The sequence below is a fragment of the Equus caballus genome, chromosome 5 (genome assembly GCF_041296265.1).
Source record: "Equus caballus isolate H_3958 breed thoroughbred chromosome 5, TB-T2T, whole genome shotgun sequence".
NCBI lineage: Eukaryota > Metazoa > Chordata > Mammalia > Perissodactyla > Equidae > Equus > Equus caballus.
In genome coordinates this window covers 3,942,622-3,959,945 of record NC_091688.1, presented here as the reverse complement: position 1 = coordinate 3,959,945, position 17,324 = coordinate 3,942,622, and the positions used below count along the sequence as shown (strand labels likewise).

Below are 17,324 nucleotides of genomic sequence, written 5' to 3'. Positions count from 1 at the left end.
ATATTGGTAATTTGTGCCTTCTCTCTTACTCTCAGGCTTCATGAATTTGTGTGACAATTCAAGGGAAACAAGCATCCCAAAGTTCTATGTGAGATACAAAACTTAAAGACACATTCTTCCACTCAACTAATTAAAATGTTCTTCTGACTAATCGGATATTATTAATATTTCTTAATAATGTTAAATAGTACAGTGGCATTCACTCCACAAACATTTACTAACTCTCAATCTATCTAAAATACCCTTCCTCTCTCTATCAACTTGTGAAAAGTCTGCTGTTTCATAGATAGGTTCAAAAGTTACGACCTCAGATCCTCCTTCATTCCCCTCGCTGTTTTCCTCTGAAATCCCATAGCAATGATAATATCCTGCTCTCTCTTTTGTTTTTAACTTTCTATTTTGACAGAAACTCATAGGCATTTGTAAAGACAGGTCCCTTTTCCCCATCACCAGTTTCCCTCACTGGTAACATCTTACATAACTACAATACTCTTCCAAATCCAGGAAACTGACCTTGGTATAAAGTGCATGTATAGTTCTATGCCGTTTTTACTGTCACATGTGTAGATTCATGTAACCACCACTACAATCAAAATACAGAACTATTTCATCACAAATAATTCCCTCCTGCTATCCCATTATAGGCATATGTGCTTATCTCCCTCCAGCTATTCTTAACCTTTGACAACCACTAATCTGTCATCTTCTTTTTCTTTTTTTTTCTGCTTGAGGAAGATTTGCCCTGAGCTAACATCTGTGCCAATCTTCCTCTATTTTGTATGTGGGTCACCGCCATAGCATGGCTGCTGATGAGTGGTGTAGGTCCTGTGCCCAGGAACCGAACCCGAGCTGCCAAAGCAGAGGTGCACAGAACTTAACTACGAGGCCATGGGGCGGGCCCCCCATCATCCATTTTGACAATTTTGCCATTTTGAGAATGCTCTACAAATGGACTCATAGTATATGACCATTTGAGGTTGGCATTTTTTACTCAGCATAATGCCCCTAAGATCCATCCAAGTTGTTGTGTGTACCAATAGTTTGTTCCTTTTTATTGATGAACAGTATTCCATGGTATGGACGTACCATAGTCTATTAGCCATTCACTATTGAGGGACCTTTTGGTTGTTTCCAGTTCAGGGTTATTACAAATAAAGCTGCTATAAACATTCATGTGTGGGATGCACATAGGATAACATGCTCCACACTGGGACAAAATATTTGCAAAGCACCTATCTGACAAAGGACCCTCATCTATAAAATAGAAAGCAAATTTATGTACATATTCTTATGTGGACATAATTTTGTTTCTCTGGGATAAAAGCACAGTAGTGAGACTGCTAGGTCATGTGGTAAGTTTATGTTTAGATTTTAAATAAATTTCTGAGTATTTTCCAGAATGGCTATACCGTTTTACATTCCCACAAACACACATGAGAGATTTGGTTTCTCCAAACTGACAGCAGCATTTGGTACTGTCGTTACTTTCTATTCTAGCTGTTCTAACACGTGTGTAGTGAGGTCTCATGTTGGACTTAGTTTGCATTTCCCCAATAGCGAGTAATATTGAGTATTATTTTACTATTTGCCATCTATATATTCTCTTCAGTGCCAAATCTACTCCTTTCTTTTATATTTTTCTAAAAATTCAAAAATCTCTATTTTCTAAAGGATTGTTTGTTTTTCAAGGGCTGAGTTTTGAGAGTTCTTTACAGACTGTAAATAAGAGTCCTTCATCAGATACGTGCTTTGCAAATGTTTTCTCTCAGTGTGGAGAGTGTCTTTTCATCTTCTTAACAGAGTTTTGTAAACAGCAAAACTTTTTAATTTTGCTAAAGTCCAATTTATCAATTTTTTTTATGGACTGTACTTTTAGTGTCATACTTAACAGCTGTTCACAAAGCCCTACATCCTGAAGATTTTCTTCTATGTATTTTTCCTAGCGTAAGGTTTGGGTTAAGGGGTTTTTTAAAAAAAAAATCATGTGTCAAAAAGACTCCTTGCTCCCTGAATTGCTTTCGTGCCTCAGCCACAAACCAGTGGGCTGGACTCGTTTGGATCTCTTTCTCGGCTTCCATTCTGTTCCCCTGAGGAGCGTGTCAGTCCCCCTCCAACACCCTCGGGCTTGACTCCTGCACTACGTAAGTCTGATATCAGACAGAATGAGGCTTCCCACTTTGTCTTTTTCAAAATTTTGCTAGCTATTCTAAGTTCCTGTGTATTCTCATATTAACTTTAGAAAAATCTTGTCTATTAAAAATCGTGTGGGGATTCGGAGAGGAAATGCATCAAACCTGTCTATCGATTTGTGGAGAACTGACCTTTCTGACATTGAGCGTTCTAATCCATGAACACAGCATGTCTCCATTTCTCTCTATCTTCTTTGGCTTCTCCCATCAGCATGTGGAAGTTTTCAGCATACAAGTCCAGAACGTGTTCTGTTGGATTTAAAACTAAGTATTTCATTTTTTTAGCCATTCTTTTAGGGCAGGTCTGCTGGAGATGTATTCCCTTTGTTTTTCTTCATCTAAGAATTTCCTGATTTCCCTTCATTCCCAAAGGATATTTTTACTGGATACAGAATTTGGGATTTTTTGAGCTCTTTCTGTACTTGAAAAATGTTATGCCACTGCCTCCTGGCCGCCACAGTTTCTGATGAGAAATCCACTATCATTGGAAGTGTTTTTCCCCATAGGTAAAGGTGTCAATTCTCTTTCACTATTTTCAAGATTTTTCTTTTGTCTTTAGTTTACAGAAATTTTATTATGATCCGTCTTTCAGATTTCTTTGAATTTATCTTGTTTGGCATTTGCTCAGCTTCTTGAATCTGTAAGTTTCCATCTTCTGCCATGTTTGGGAAGTTCTTGCCCATTATTTCTTCGAGTCCTTTTGAGCCCCACCCTCTTTCTCCTCTTGCTGTAGTCCCAGAGGTCCCTGAGGCTCTGTTCATTTACTTGTCCCATCTTCTCCTTCTTGTTCAGACTGGCTAATTTCTAGTGTTCTGTCTTCCAGTTTACTAGAACACCTCCATTCTGCTGGGAGCCCATCCAGTGAGTTTTTTATTTCAGTTACCTTAGTTTTCAGTTCTAAAATATCCATTTAGTTCTTTATATTTTCTATTTCTTTACTGAGGCTTGCTGTTTCTTTGCTGAAACTTTATTTTTTATTTCCTTCCTTTTACTATTTTGGTGAAGAAATTACTAGTAGAGTACTTTTAAAAATTGTAGGAATATGTGAAAAAAAGCCAGCTTAAAGGGTCTCCCATTGGCCACATTTTGGACAATTTGGACAAAATAAATAAAAATAATAATGAATTATAACCATTACTCATAGGAATTCATGAGTCGATGCTGATATAAACAAACAGGGAGAAGAGAAAATTTTTTCTGTAGAACGCTAAATAATAAATATAGAAAGAATAACATAATTAGAAAATCAACATTTGGAAACTATCACCGTAATAAATAGTTCAGTCAACAAACAACAGATGCTAAAACCAGTGGGTGAAAATGTGATAACAAAAATTTACATTTCCCCCACAAAATATTTATTAATTACAAAGGGAAGAAGTGTAACTCTACAATTGGAGAAGCCAGGTAAACATCACCTTAATCAAGTGAGCAAAGTTAACATCACTAGTCAAGGGACAAATCAAAATTGTGCACCACCCGAAAGGATGAAATGAGACCACAGCATTCCTCCTGTGATGCTTCTGCCAGAGATGCAAAACCCAAATCCATTCTTGAGGGACTCTCAGATAAACCCACATTCAAAGACATTCTATAAAATGCATTGTTCCAAAGTGTCACAACCCTGAAAATCAAGGAAAGACTAAAGAACTATTCCAGATTGAAAAATACTAAAGAGCTATGACAACTAAATGCAATGTATGATCCTGGATTGGATTCTTTTGCTATGAAGGACTTTTTTTTTTTTTTTAAGATTTTATTTTTTCCTTTTTCTCCCCAAAGCCCCCTGGTACATAGTAGTGTATTTTTTTTTTTAGTTGTGGGTCCTTCCAGTTGTGGCATGTGGGAGCCACCCCAGCGTGGCTGGACAAGCGGCGCCATGTCCTCGCCCAGGATCCAAACCAGGGAAACCCTGGGCCGCCAAAGCAGAGCACGAACTTAACCACTCAGCCACGGGGCCGGCCCCTATGAAGGACATTTTTGACAAAACTAGCAAAGTTTGAATAGGGTCTTTGGATTAGCTGATAGTAACGTATCACTGTTAACTTCCTGAGTTTTATGTTTGTATTGTGGCTATGGAGAAGAAAGTCCTTATTTCTAGGAATTATACGCTCCAGTATTTGGGAGTGATGGAGCATCAAATTAGCGACTTACTCTCAAAAGATTCAGGGAAAAAGCTATTTGTATTATTCTTGCAACTTTTCTGTAAGTATGAAATTAAGAAAAAAACAGCAAAGAAAGAAAAGAAAAAAAACCCCAGATCAGCAAGCCACCATACAGTGTTTTTTGGTTATCCTAGGGGAAACTTGCTCTCCTCATACCTCAGAAGTCTTTGATTACAGGACACATATGATCGCTGGCAACACTACAAGTCTTACAGAATTATGAAACGCACGGATAATCTGCCATCAGAGCTCACTTGAAATAATTTAAACAGTATTTTGATAAACATCTCAAGCTATGGAGGAAGAGTCCACATTTTAAAGACCTGCATTGCATTACTGGAATTCAGATCTCAGCACTAAGTGCTGAACAGCTTTCCATAATTGGTGTCATATCACTTATTTATTATCCAAAGAAAGAAAAAGAGCTTGAAACCCATTTACAACCAAAAATTCTAGTAAACATTTTAGAGACTCAGTTAATATTAAATAAAATCTACCCAGACATAAGACAATATTAGAAAATGAATTTTTAATGTGGTATTATAGATATACCGTCTGTTCTTTTAAAACTATTTTAGTGGCAGTAGAATGTGATGTGTCTAACTTTCCTACTTAAGAGAACTTGAGCAAAGGACTTAATATCTGCCATGACCTGTGTCCCCCAAAAAGACGTGGAAGGTTTAACCCCAGTACCTATGAATGTGACCTTACTGGAAAGAGGGTGTTTGCAGATGATCAAGTTAAGATGAGGTCATGAGGATGGACCCCAGTCCAATACCACTGCTGTCCTTATAAAATGGGGAAATTTGGACACAGAGACAAACACATATAGAGGGAAGAGGAGAAGAGTAGCATGGGACAGATTCTCCCTCAGAGCTTTCAGAAGAGATCAACACCCCTAACACCTCAATCTCAAATTTCTAACTTCCAGAACTATGACAATACATTTCTGTTGCTTAAGCCAGCCAGGTTGTGGTACTTTGTTTGGCAGCCCTAGGAAACTAACACAACATCTGAACCTTAAGTTTCTCATTGAAAAATGGGGAAAATATGCTGTTCCCCAAGGTTGTTTTTTTTTCTTTAAAGATTTTATTTTTCCTTTTTCTCCCCAAAGCCTCCCAGTACATAGTTGTATATTTTTAGTTCTAGGTCCTTCTAGTCGTGGCATGTGGGACGCTGCCTCAGCATGGCCTGATGAGCGGTGCCATGTCCATGCCCAGGATTCAAACCAGCGAAACCCTGGGCCACTGAAGCGGAGTGCGAACTTAATCACTCGGCCACGGGGCCAGCCTCCCAAGGTTGTTTTTAAATTAAAATGAGAATATAAGTTATTTCAGAAATAATCAGGAATTATAAAAATGATAATGGTATTATTATAATCTCTTGATATTTAATAAATAGTACTGTCAAGATTTTTCTATTATGATAAAAAATTTTAAGTGACATTCTTGAATATCTCCATGTTTTTTAACTGACTTTTAATTCATAGGCCAGGAAATCATCGTTACTATACATGGTAAGAACAGAGTATTAATAATGTTAGGACTATCTGAAGATGGCTGAAGTACAAGTTGGTTTCCTTTTTCTCATTTTCTTCTCATGTTTTAATCCTTAAATTAGATTTCTTAAGAAGTATAAATTATCTCTTTTGAACATTTTTTAAAAAATCACTTTATGGGGGTATGATTGACATATGAAAAGCTGTACATATTTAATATATACAACTTGATAAATTTGGAGATAAGTACACACCCATGAGACCACAATCAAGGCCATAAACTATACCCATCACCTCTGAGACTTTCCTTTTGCCACCCACCCTCTTTTTTTGACTAAAAAAAAGCACTTAGCAGATGATGAAAGAATATGGAAGGCTAACAGGTTGACCATCCAAACAAAAGACAAGGCATAATTTTGTACACAATGCTTTCCTCTCTGCTCTACTTCCTGTCCTTCTACAGTTCCCCGTATATTAAAAATGAAAGCATCTATATGGCCGCGCCTAGCATACGCCCAGTAGAGGAGGGAAACAATAAATGTGAGCTGCCCCGGCCCTGCCCCAACTCTTCCCCTTCTACTCAGAGGAGGATGAGTAGCTGCAAGCGATACTTAGAGTAGTCAAGCAACTTTGTAGTCTTACGATCATGTCAGATAGTATCAATACATTTCATATCATCTTTGCAAGCTCCAGTTAGAAATAATTTAACTAAAAAAATACAATCTGTCAATGTATCTTACCTTTTATAGAATCCTAACATATGAATCCTCAAAACAGAAAGGTATCAGGCAATCTAATATACATTATTCCTCATTTTGAACAGTATAGATTGAAATGCAGATGAATTACAATTCTGTGCTATAAGATCTCCACACAACTAGGAATAAAACAGCCACGTGACCTGAGCTACTACAAAATGTACTTTTACTATCTCATTGCCTACATACTCTTTTGGCCAGCCAGGCAGTGGTGGTAATTTAATGGGAGATTCCTGGGGAAAGATAAATCTCAGGGGATGAGTCAGGTTTCAAGGCAAAGATTCTCCTGGTCTAGGCAAATTCAGATATTCTGGGTATTTTACTAAAGATGAAATTTTCTTTATACTTTCAACATTAAAATTTCCTGTAAGATAATAAGCTTTTATTTATGCCCAAGCCAGATGCTTGAAATGTTGTACTAATTTTTCAGTGCTCTTTGCTGTAACATCAATTTTTTTCATTAAAAGTGTCAACTAATTTTGAAAGGTCTGTTTTTAAAATACTTTAGGAAATAATCATTGTTTGATGATCAACTATAAAAAATAAAAACATGGAGACAAACGTTCAGTAATACTAAATATACCTTTGGACTTGCTCAAATTAGTTTACTCTAGTTTAAACATGTCTATAATGTACAAATATTTTATAAACACTTTTTTAAAGGGAATTTAAGACCTATATCTTTAAATTACATTATAAAAATAGCTAACATGCTTCCTATAGCTAAAATCATTACGGAGGAAGATATGGTCTCTCCACACCACCTCAATATGTCTCTAAAATGCTCAGATTTTTGGATGAGTGATTAAGAGAGGAAATTATTCCATAATCAGTATCAGTTAACATGGGATGGGTTGGTTTATGATTAAATTTTAATTCCAAAAATAAACAAGCTTCACACAGTTTAGCAATGGGCTTTGAAATGAGACAGAACTGGTTTTAAACTCCAGTTCTTACATTCTAAAAGCTATATGACTCTCTTTCTAAGCCTCAGTTTCATCATCCATAAAACAGGCACAATAATACTCCCAAGGGTTCTCCTAAGACTTAAATAAAATGTATCTAAAAGCTTCAATGGCACCTAGTAGCAAATTAACGGTAAAGATAGATAAAATATTTTATACAGAACAAATAAAACCATTTTGCCTTCTCTGTTCCCACATTAATATTTTAAGTTATACAAAAGGAAATCCACACGAAGTGTCACTATGGTTTGTTAATTTATATTTAAGGCATGTTAATTTATATTTAAGGTATTTAAAAAATAAAAATTTTAAAAAGGCACTAGGAGCCAAAATACATAGATTCTGATCTCATCTCTACACTGGCTAGCTGAACTTCCTTAGGCAACTTACTTGCTAGCTCTATTCTTCACTTAGGTCATTTGTAAAATGCTAAAGTAGGTTATAATATTCTGATTACTAGATTAATCCTATATAACTATTATTTACAAAGTACTTTATTAAACTATCATACAATGATTATTGGTAATGTTATATTATCACAGAATAAAGATGATACTGTGTATCCTATTTGCATTGATTTCACAACTTTTTCAAAAAAAGAAACCAGAACCTAATCTAAGTATGGGCCAATCCTAAACTATTTTCCATTGCTGGCTAGGGCCCAGGCATTCCAAGCATCACTCCATCATATCAATCGATACCAAACACATTTCAGAGTTAAAAATGAAATATATATATTTGATGTCATTTTTACAGTCATTCCACAAAATTAAAGGCAATCATCATAACACCTGGATTTATCAGAGGCTACCAAATTAACAGCTTTTATTAGCAGAAAATATTTACCAGGTATAGAAAGACTGCATTCTTTCTTTGAATTGATTCATTGAAAACTGAGGGAAGTTTGGTAATTAAAAAGGCAGGAAAGCTCTTCTTACTTTTCCAGTCTATGAATACAAAAAGAGAGAAAGGCAAGACTGAGTAAGCTGTGTAAAATAACCTAACACTCTAAGGGGGACAACTGTGCTCAGTGGGGAACTCTGGACTACCCATCAAGGTCTGTTAGGCTGCCACAGGCAGGCAGCTCTCTGGTGCCTATTTTCTCATCTACAAAACAGACGCTAGCACCCGCCCTCACTGCAGGGACGCAGAGGTAAATCAGAAAGTTCTGAGAACACGTGCTACCAGGAGCTATTCTTTCATGAAGCTGAATCAAACACCCACTTGGTACTTTTTCAAAAGGGAATATTTCACTAACATAAAAAAAAAAAACCCAACTCCCAAATCCAACATTAACCTTCCTCCAAATTTACAAGTACCTACTTCAATTAGTTTTATATATATATACACAAAGATGACAGATATAGATTGAGTGATATAGGTTGCTACCACTGTAAAGTATTCTGAAAACAAGGCACAAGATTACATTTTGTCTTTAGAAAACTAGAAAGGTCAACACTTGGCACACAGGGGTGGAAGTTCACCGTCACCGGCTGACCACCACACTCTGCCCCAGGGCCTCAGAACCCCAAACGCAGAGTCCGAGCAGCCGCACCCATGGAGAGGAGTTGGCGCCGGCACTCTCATTTGCTGTTATCACCTGTCCTAGAGAGCTGGGTTTGAATCAGCATCACTAATTAGTATAACGGGTATAAATTAGTATAACTGATGGAGTAGCATAACTCATTAATGAAACCATCTAAGTTCTATTTTACTTTACTCAGTGCTCACGGAACTAGCCCATGTAATTTTTTTCTACACGTTCAGTGATGTTCCTATTTCATGAAACACTGAACCAAGAGTTTAAGTGCAATAGTGCAAACAAAAATCAAATATGTAAATAGTTTAAACTGCCTTCTTAAAATGGAGTTATTTTTGTGAGAGAAGGGGATCAGAGCAGCTTATAATACTTGAAAGTAGAGATCAACATAAAATTCTGCCATAATTCTCCAACATGGTCAAAAGTTTACTAAGACATTTTATTACAACTGAAAAGAAAGAAACTGAATTCTTTCTCTCTTGGGAAAAAAATGTCCAATCTGTATGCACTTTATATACTTTCTCTATTAAACTACTATACAATTATCATTGCTAATGTATGCTAATGCATATTACTATGTTAAGAAAATTTTAAAAATCATTAAATTGTAAGAGGATATACCTAAAACAAAAAGCAAAAAAAAAAAAAAAAAAAAAACCCCAGAAAATGCACTGAGACAAATAAATACACAAAACAAATAACTTTAGCACACCCACCAAATGCCTCCAGAGCAGAAACTGTAGTGAACAAGGAAAACCCACCCACCCTTCCTCCTTTAGACCAATACGATGGCTACAAACTGACAAGCTCTTTCTAGCTGTCAGCTGGCACATCTACAGACCTTTTACTCTTCTGACATTTCCCCAACTTAAACTGGATGCAAATAAGCCAGGTGTGGGCCTTACAACAGTAATCCTGTTAGACCCTACTGAGTTTCCGCAGAAACATGCACAGCTGGCAATGGCAACGAGGTTGTACTGGCCTCAGACTGCTTGAAAAAGTTTCAATGCTTATTGAGTGACATAACAATTGTGGTATCTTAGTAAAGAACAAATACAAAAAAATTCCATCTTTGCTTGAAACATCCAGCAAAATAACACAAAGTAATTTCTTCTAGTCCAAAAGCGGCTTTCCGCCTAGCAGCACTAATTAATGTGTCTGTGAAAAGTTACAAGATGCCAAAAACCAAATGGTAACCATTCTTTTACTAAAGAAATGTAATATTTTAAGAGAGTATTCCCTGTGGGTCACTTAATGTAATAACCAACATCCAGAGGGAGAGAAACAATATAAAATCTAATCTAAATAGTAGTAAATACCGTGCATCTTTTCCTTAAATAAATTCAATGACAGTTCACTGGTTTGATTAAAAGAGAATGTTTTTATATCAGTGATTCTAAAAGAGCAGTAGGTGGATCAGCATCATCAGCATCACCTGGGAATTTACCAGAAATGTCAATCCTCGGGCCCACCCCAGACCTACTGAGTCAGACACCGCGGGTGGGAAGCCCGGCAATCTGTGCTTTCAACAAACCCTCCCAAAGATTCTGATGCACATAAAAGTTTGAGAAGCACTGATTTACGGTGTCAGACTTCAGAGGAGACTGAAATCTGAAACAGCAAACGCAATGCTTTCTCTCACTCCTTGGAACTAAGGGAGGCACACAAACCAAAATGTACAGAACTCACTGGCCTCCTGGATTGAGTCTGTTAGCTAGTATCTCACTGTCTGAAAGGCACGCAGAGATTAGCAGTGGTTCATCATGACGAGCTCTAAAGAGAAAATCAAGTGTCTGTTCGTGATTCCTCACAGAGAGGAGGATCCTTGCACATAGGAACTCAATCCGCTACCATTCATAGCCCCTTACCAATCACAATCCATTTCTAGTCACCAAGGTCTTCAGACACAGGGCAGCAAACCTAACCATTTATTCCTTTATAACAAGGAAATAATTCTTTCAGGATCAGATGTCGCCTTCATATATTACAAAATACACTTTTCACTTTTCCCTTAATTTCAGTAGTACATCAATTTACAATTCCTTCTCTATTTCCTTTAAGAAAAAGGGCAGCACTCTAAAGAAAGAGCTACGCCAGTGACATTAAAGTGACCAGAGATGAACAGAGAGAGATAATGGAGAAAAACCACTGGCTAATCCAAGCATGCCATATGTGGTTAGAACTGATGAATTCAAGGGAACTGAACAGTTTTCTGAAGCTCATAGTTAAAAATAAATTGCTAAGTACATTCAGTATTATACCTGCAAAACGTACTTTTAAAATTACATTTTAAGTGAATTGAAGACCAGTCTAATAAAAAAAAATCCATGAAATTCAAAAGAAGTGTTTATTTACTTATTCCCAGGATTATTTTGCAATCTGTTTTATGATAAGAAATATGATGAAACTTACTCAAAGGTCAGATTTTTGACTTTATATACAAGGCAGGAAACAGAAAAGAACATATATTTGACTTTTCTTCTGCTTGTCATTTTCTTAAATTAGAAAATGCTTTAATTATAGGAACATTTTCACTTAAATGTTCAAGGAACATTTTTGCTTAAGGAGTAAATTCAAATCTCAATTTCTAAGCTTAATGTATTTCCAGCAATTACTCTATTCTTTTGGAAAAAGAAATGTAAAAGAAATAAACCCTAGGGTCATCTCTATTGTCTTATTGCAGGTCAAAGCAGCAAGATAGAATAAATTTAAGTAGGAAACCGAGTCACAGGCTCCTCTTTCTCTGTCTGTTAAATGTTGGTTGTCCTCAGGGACCATCCTTAGTCCACTTTTCACTACACCAGCGATTGCCAAAGTATTATCTTTGTGCCACTAGTGGGCCAGAACTGATCCAAAAACGCTAATTCTGTTGATTTTGATGTTTGACTGTGGGCTACAAACTAGTAGCGCACGCTGGTTGCCATTCCAACTCTCCCCCCTTGGGTAAGGGTAATGACATTTAGCAGATGACCTCAGCTCAAGGGAAGGACCTGAATAATTAATCCCATCCCAGTAGCTAGTGAGTTGTTCAGAAATGGACTGGAACCCAGCATTTTACTCAATTCTGGCCAACGAAATCAAGGAAAAAGCTCCTCGACCTTTCCGGGACAGTTATTCTTACTTTTAACAGAGAACAGTAAGTGGCTACTCTCCTTTCTCTGGACATGAACAAGGAAGTGTATTTCCCTGCCTGCTGCTGGCAGTTATTTTGTGACCACGAGGGAAAGAACCCGAGGGCAAGGCAACACGTAGAGCCCAGTCCTGTTGTCCCTGAAGCTTCTGGTCTCTCAATCATGTGAGCCAAGTCACTTCCCTTGTTTTTAAGCTAGTTTCAGTTTCTATTACCTGAAGTTGAAAGCAACCTACCAATAACATATATGCAAATTATTAAGAGTTACCAATTTGGTGTTCATAAATTAAAATGAGAGGTATCAGTGTTTACTAAGGATTATTTCTGTTTTCTGGTAAAAAATATGGCTACCACATAACGTTCAGCAACTTTGTAAAACTTCTATTGTACGTGCACATTAAGAAACAAGTTGGAATTTCCGAAGTGTGGTCTTGTTATTTGCACACAATCGATATTAAGTTATGGTTTTTCAGTCTCAACTATTCTTTCCTGCATACCAATTTAGTTATATACTTGCATACGTGCACCAACATTTCTAGCTTGTAATTTTCCAAAAATCAGCCTTCATAATAAGTCAAAGTTTGAAGAGGCCCCATATTTCACAGTACAGTTTTTGCACATAATAGGAATATGTTGGATGAGTTATAGGTATGATTCCACTTTTTTCTATACCTACAGACATATGCATGTACACAGAAAAAGGGGGCTAGTAGGTTTATACCAAACTGATTAATATTTAGCATATTCATTTCTCCTGTTTCATTTTTTTCCAATGGATACATAACAGTTTCTATAAAGTTTCTCTTTTGATTAAACATTTTTTTAGCTGAATTCTTTACTTTCTTAATGTATTTGGTTCCCAAGACTATGACCAAATACTTTCTTACTCAAATCAGTGTAACTGAAGGAGATCAATGCCATGCGATCAGTTTTCATTACCTTGTTGCCAGGAACCTGTCTACAGAAGTTTTCCTGCTTCAGAAAATGAAGGGCTGAGATGAACCACAGTGTCTTAAAACTAAGTTCAGCAGAAACATACAGGAAGGTTCAAAACAAGCAAGAATTATTTAGGCAGGCATGACAATACTGGGTTTAAAGATAAGGGTTTGTTACAATATGAGAAAGTTCTGTAATTAAGACAGAACAGGCAAACAGAAAAAAAGATTTTTCAAATGCAAGGCTTAGGTTGCCTAGAAATACTATAAAACTGGATTCTTTCTGACTATCTTTCCATTTGGCCTGACTTTCAGCCTCATTTTACCTGAATGCAAAAAGACTAATTGGATGAACTTCCAAAATGCCATCCGTGCTCTGAGTCTCACCCAATAATCGATTTCCTTCAGTAGGGTGAATCTTTGTCAACTGATGACGTAATTATACACGAACTAAAGAAAACTTTATACTTGTACAGTTTGTTTTGAGACAAAATAAAAATGTTAAAGATTTTTTTAAATTATGGTGGCCACTAGAGACCCCTTTTGAACTATCTTTAGTAGAAAACAGTAGCTCCAGAACATACTCTATTACAGGATCTAACTTATTTAATATTCAAACTCACTCATCAGACAATTACAACAAAAAATTCACAATGACCCGTACAGGGTTCCCTGGTCAACCTGGTAGAGAAAAAGGACTACTGGTTAACACATCAAACAACTGACTCAGCAGACGGCCATTAAAAGAAATATTTTGGGCCGGCCCCGTGGCCAAGTGGTTAAGTTAATGTGCTCTGCTTCGGCGGCCCAGGGTTTTGCCGGTTCGGATCCCGGGCACAGACATGGCACCGCTCACCAAGCCACGCTGAGGCGGCGTCCCACATAGCACGGTCAGAGGCACTCACGAGTAGAATCTACAACTCTGTACTGAGGGGGCTTTGGGGAGAATAAAAAAAAAAAGAAGATTGGCAACAGCTGTTACCTCAGGTGCCAATCTTTCAAAAGAAAAAAAAAATCTTTATTACAATTTTGGCCTCTGAAGTAATGTTCATACTCCACGAGAACGATGACAAGTATTTCTAAAGCCCTAGATGAAAATCCTAAAGCTACTAACCCTGTTTACTCAGTGCTCCAGACAGTAAACCCAATGTTCATTACAACTGCCAATAACTTTCAAAATGGAAAGTCAAGATAAAAACTCCAAGCAACGAGGAATGGTTGTCAATTATTAGAAAGAGCATCAATAAATAGGGCACATTTTAGCTAAATCAGATCAAGAGCCTGTCTTGAATTAGCATACAGTCTATATACTCTCATTCCTCCTTTTTATATAACAGACATTATAAAAGAGACTAAAAAGATGATAGGAAAAACAAGCATAATCTACTTTACCTATAAGGAGCCTCAAGAGCTCTTTCTCCCCAGTCTAGGAGCACTAAGAGAGAATTAAGGTAAGATAAATATTTGTGGGTGTACGTGCATGTGTGTGTATATACACACACACAATTTTCTAACGTGAATTTGAAAGAAAACAAGACAGTATATTAACAGGAATGCCAGCTCTCAGGAGCGCCAAGCCAGCAGCTCTTCTGCAGGGCAGCCAGACTTCACTTTGCCCACGATGAAGGAAGAACTGAAAGCACCTACTGTAATGTCACTCAAATAATCTTCCACTACCTCAGACCATTTGGTAGACAAAACGAGGCTATTAAAATTCGCTATTCGAAGGTTGAATATGCTATTTAACAAGTTTTATTTTCACTTTAGAAAACTTCCTCAACAATAGGTTAACATGCTATAAAAAGAGAATGTTATGCTTAAAGCGAAAGAGAGACGCACCTAGCACCTCCTCCCACCCTGAAAAAAAAAAACCTTTAAAAAAATGTACTGTATTGTAGACCGCCCCATATAATCTCCTCATACTTAGAGACCATCAACATCCAGACATCTTGTTTGTACACTTGTTTGTAATAAAATAATCTCGATACTAAGAGAAAACAGATAGATAGATGAAGAGTACAGGCCATTAAAGAAAATAAAAGTGGTGCAACTAATCCTAACAGAACCAGCTTGTGCATACTACCACTGAACCCTTTCCAGGGTTCTCTCTTATCATTTTACAAGAACAGCTTAAGCACCGCTGTCCTATATCGTTAGATTTAGAATCAGATCTAACATAAAAGGCAACTTTATCTCCCCTGGTTCCTGCAAATAACAAAGGATAAAAATCATAGAGTTTTAGAGAAGAGAGAGACGCTAGCAAGCGTCAACCCTATCCCTTCATCATACAAACAAGGAAGTTATGTGCAAGGTGGCATGATTTATTTCAGGACACTCAGAGTGATGGGACAGCTGACATTCAGATCCATTTTCTGATTCTCAGTGCATATGAGCACTTTTCACACTGACCACCTTCCCTTCGGAAATCCATAAATATTTTCCAACAACAACTTTACACAGTCACTTTAAGAAGTGATCAATGTTACATCAATCTTTTTAAATATACTACTTATTGGTAATTATTCTCCAAAGATAACTTCACAGTAAACGTTCACCTATTCCTTCATGCATTCACTCAACAAATGATTTTAAGGGATTATTACGTATAGGGAACTGCACTGTGCTCCATGGGGCCAGAAAGATGAATCAGACGTGATTCTGAGCTTGAAAAGCTTCAGTCTAGTAGACTGAAAAGCTAGAACAGGCATTAGAAACCTATAATTTGAGTAAAAGCTAAGAAATGTTTTTACTTTTTGATAAAAGGGTACAAACATATGCAAATTTCAACACAAAAAGAGAAAATGTAGTTTTCATGCGGTTTTAAGGATTTCTTATTTATGCAGAAAACCTGTAAATGACTAGATATTTATGGAATAAAGTTTATTCTAAAAAAACAGATAATGCTAAATGTTTGTTCTAAAATTTATGCTAAATGCCAAATGTTTGTTCTAAAAAAACAGACTGAAAATATATTATAACAATTTGGGGTTTTGCATACCGCCTTTAAAGTTTCTTCCATATCTGAGACAGAACGATCCTTTGTCATTTTCTCTCATCTCCTTATGTAAAAACCTAGATTCATAATTCAGCTAAGTTTAGCAAATAGTTTAATGTTTTTACATTACAATGGGGTCACTAAAAACTGTTTAAATGAGAACAAACCAGAAGCCAGCAAATAAGTCAAACATCTCCAACCAAATGTTTTAAACTGGGTTTGAGTTCCACTGGTTGAATACAGAATAGCGAAAAATTAGGGTCACTTACAACACCTGAGTCAGTGAAAGATAGGAATTTAACTTACCAGAATCTGGTGTGATTTTTACACCATCATAAAATCAAAATTAATTTCCACCAAATGTTAGGCCATGTTAAAGCACCAAATTAATATACTCTCTCAGCAATTACACGACCACAGGAATGTACACCAAGCTCACAGAGGCCTCACAGCCTTTGCAATTCTTGTCCCTTCAGCCTAGGATGCTTCTGCCCAAGTGACTTCTTGCCATTCCAGTCTTGAATGTCATCTCCTCAGGGAGGCCTTCCCCTCATGCAATCTAAAAAACACCCCTCCCCAGTCACTATCACATCATGCTATTTTACTCTCTCTCTGTTCTTCTCATAACTTTAAAACATGTTTATCTGCCCCAGTGGAAGGCAAGCATCCTGAGCACAGGCATCTTAGGAGTCGTGCTCACTACTGCAACCTTAGCGCATGGCAGAACCTGATAGGCACTCAGAAATATTTGTTAATTGAATGAACGGTGCCTAGGAAGTCAATAAGTACTAGATCAGGGACATCAACTTAAGTCCACAATAAAACTCCTTGAAAGAAACTTTCCAAAAAAGATACGAATATATGCTCAGAGAACTTGTCTGTTGATTTTGAATAAAGGCAGCCCTTCTAAGAAAATCCTACTGTAAGTATACTCCTAACAGCATATCTGAAATTCAACAGGTAAAAAAAAATTGCCTAGCAAATACTTCCTTTTTAAAGTCAGGGCCATATGAGCGAATGAGCAGCTTCCGGGCTGTGATGTTCTTGGCCATTTAAAGAGCATAGAGCTCAGGCCGGCCCCGTGGCTGAGCGGTTAAGTTAACGCACTCCGCTTCAGCGGCCCAGGGTTTTGCTGGTTCGGATCCTAGG

At 37.0% G+C, this 17,324-nt stretch overlaps 1 protein-coding gene across 5 annotated transcripts in view; it reads right to left on the bottom strand.

Annotated features, from left to right (window-relative positions):
* Positions 1-17,324, bottom strand: part of POU2F1 (POU class 2 homeobox 1) — a 168,616-nt gene that overhangs the window by 88,320 nt on the left and 62,972 nt on the right. For 2 of the 5 annotated variants that reach the window (XM_023640482.2, XM_070267615.1), the window contains exon 2: positions 8,422-8,522. The exons of the other annotated variants lie outside the window; for them this stretch is intronic. The gene's annotated coding sequence lies outside the window, so the exon portion shown is untranslated. The remainder of the gene's footprint in view (positions 1-8,421; positions 8,523-17,324) is intronic. 5 annotated transcript variants of the gene reach the window in all.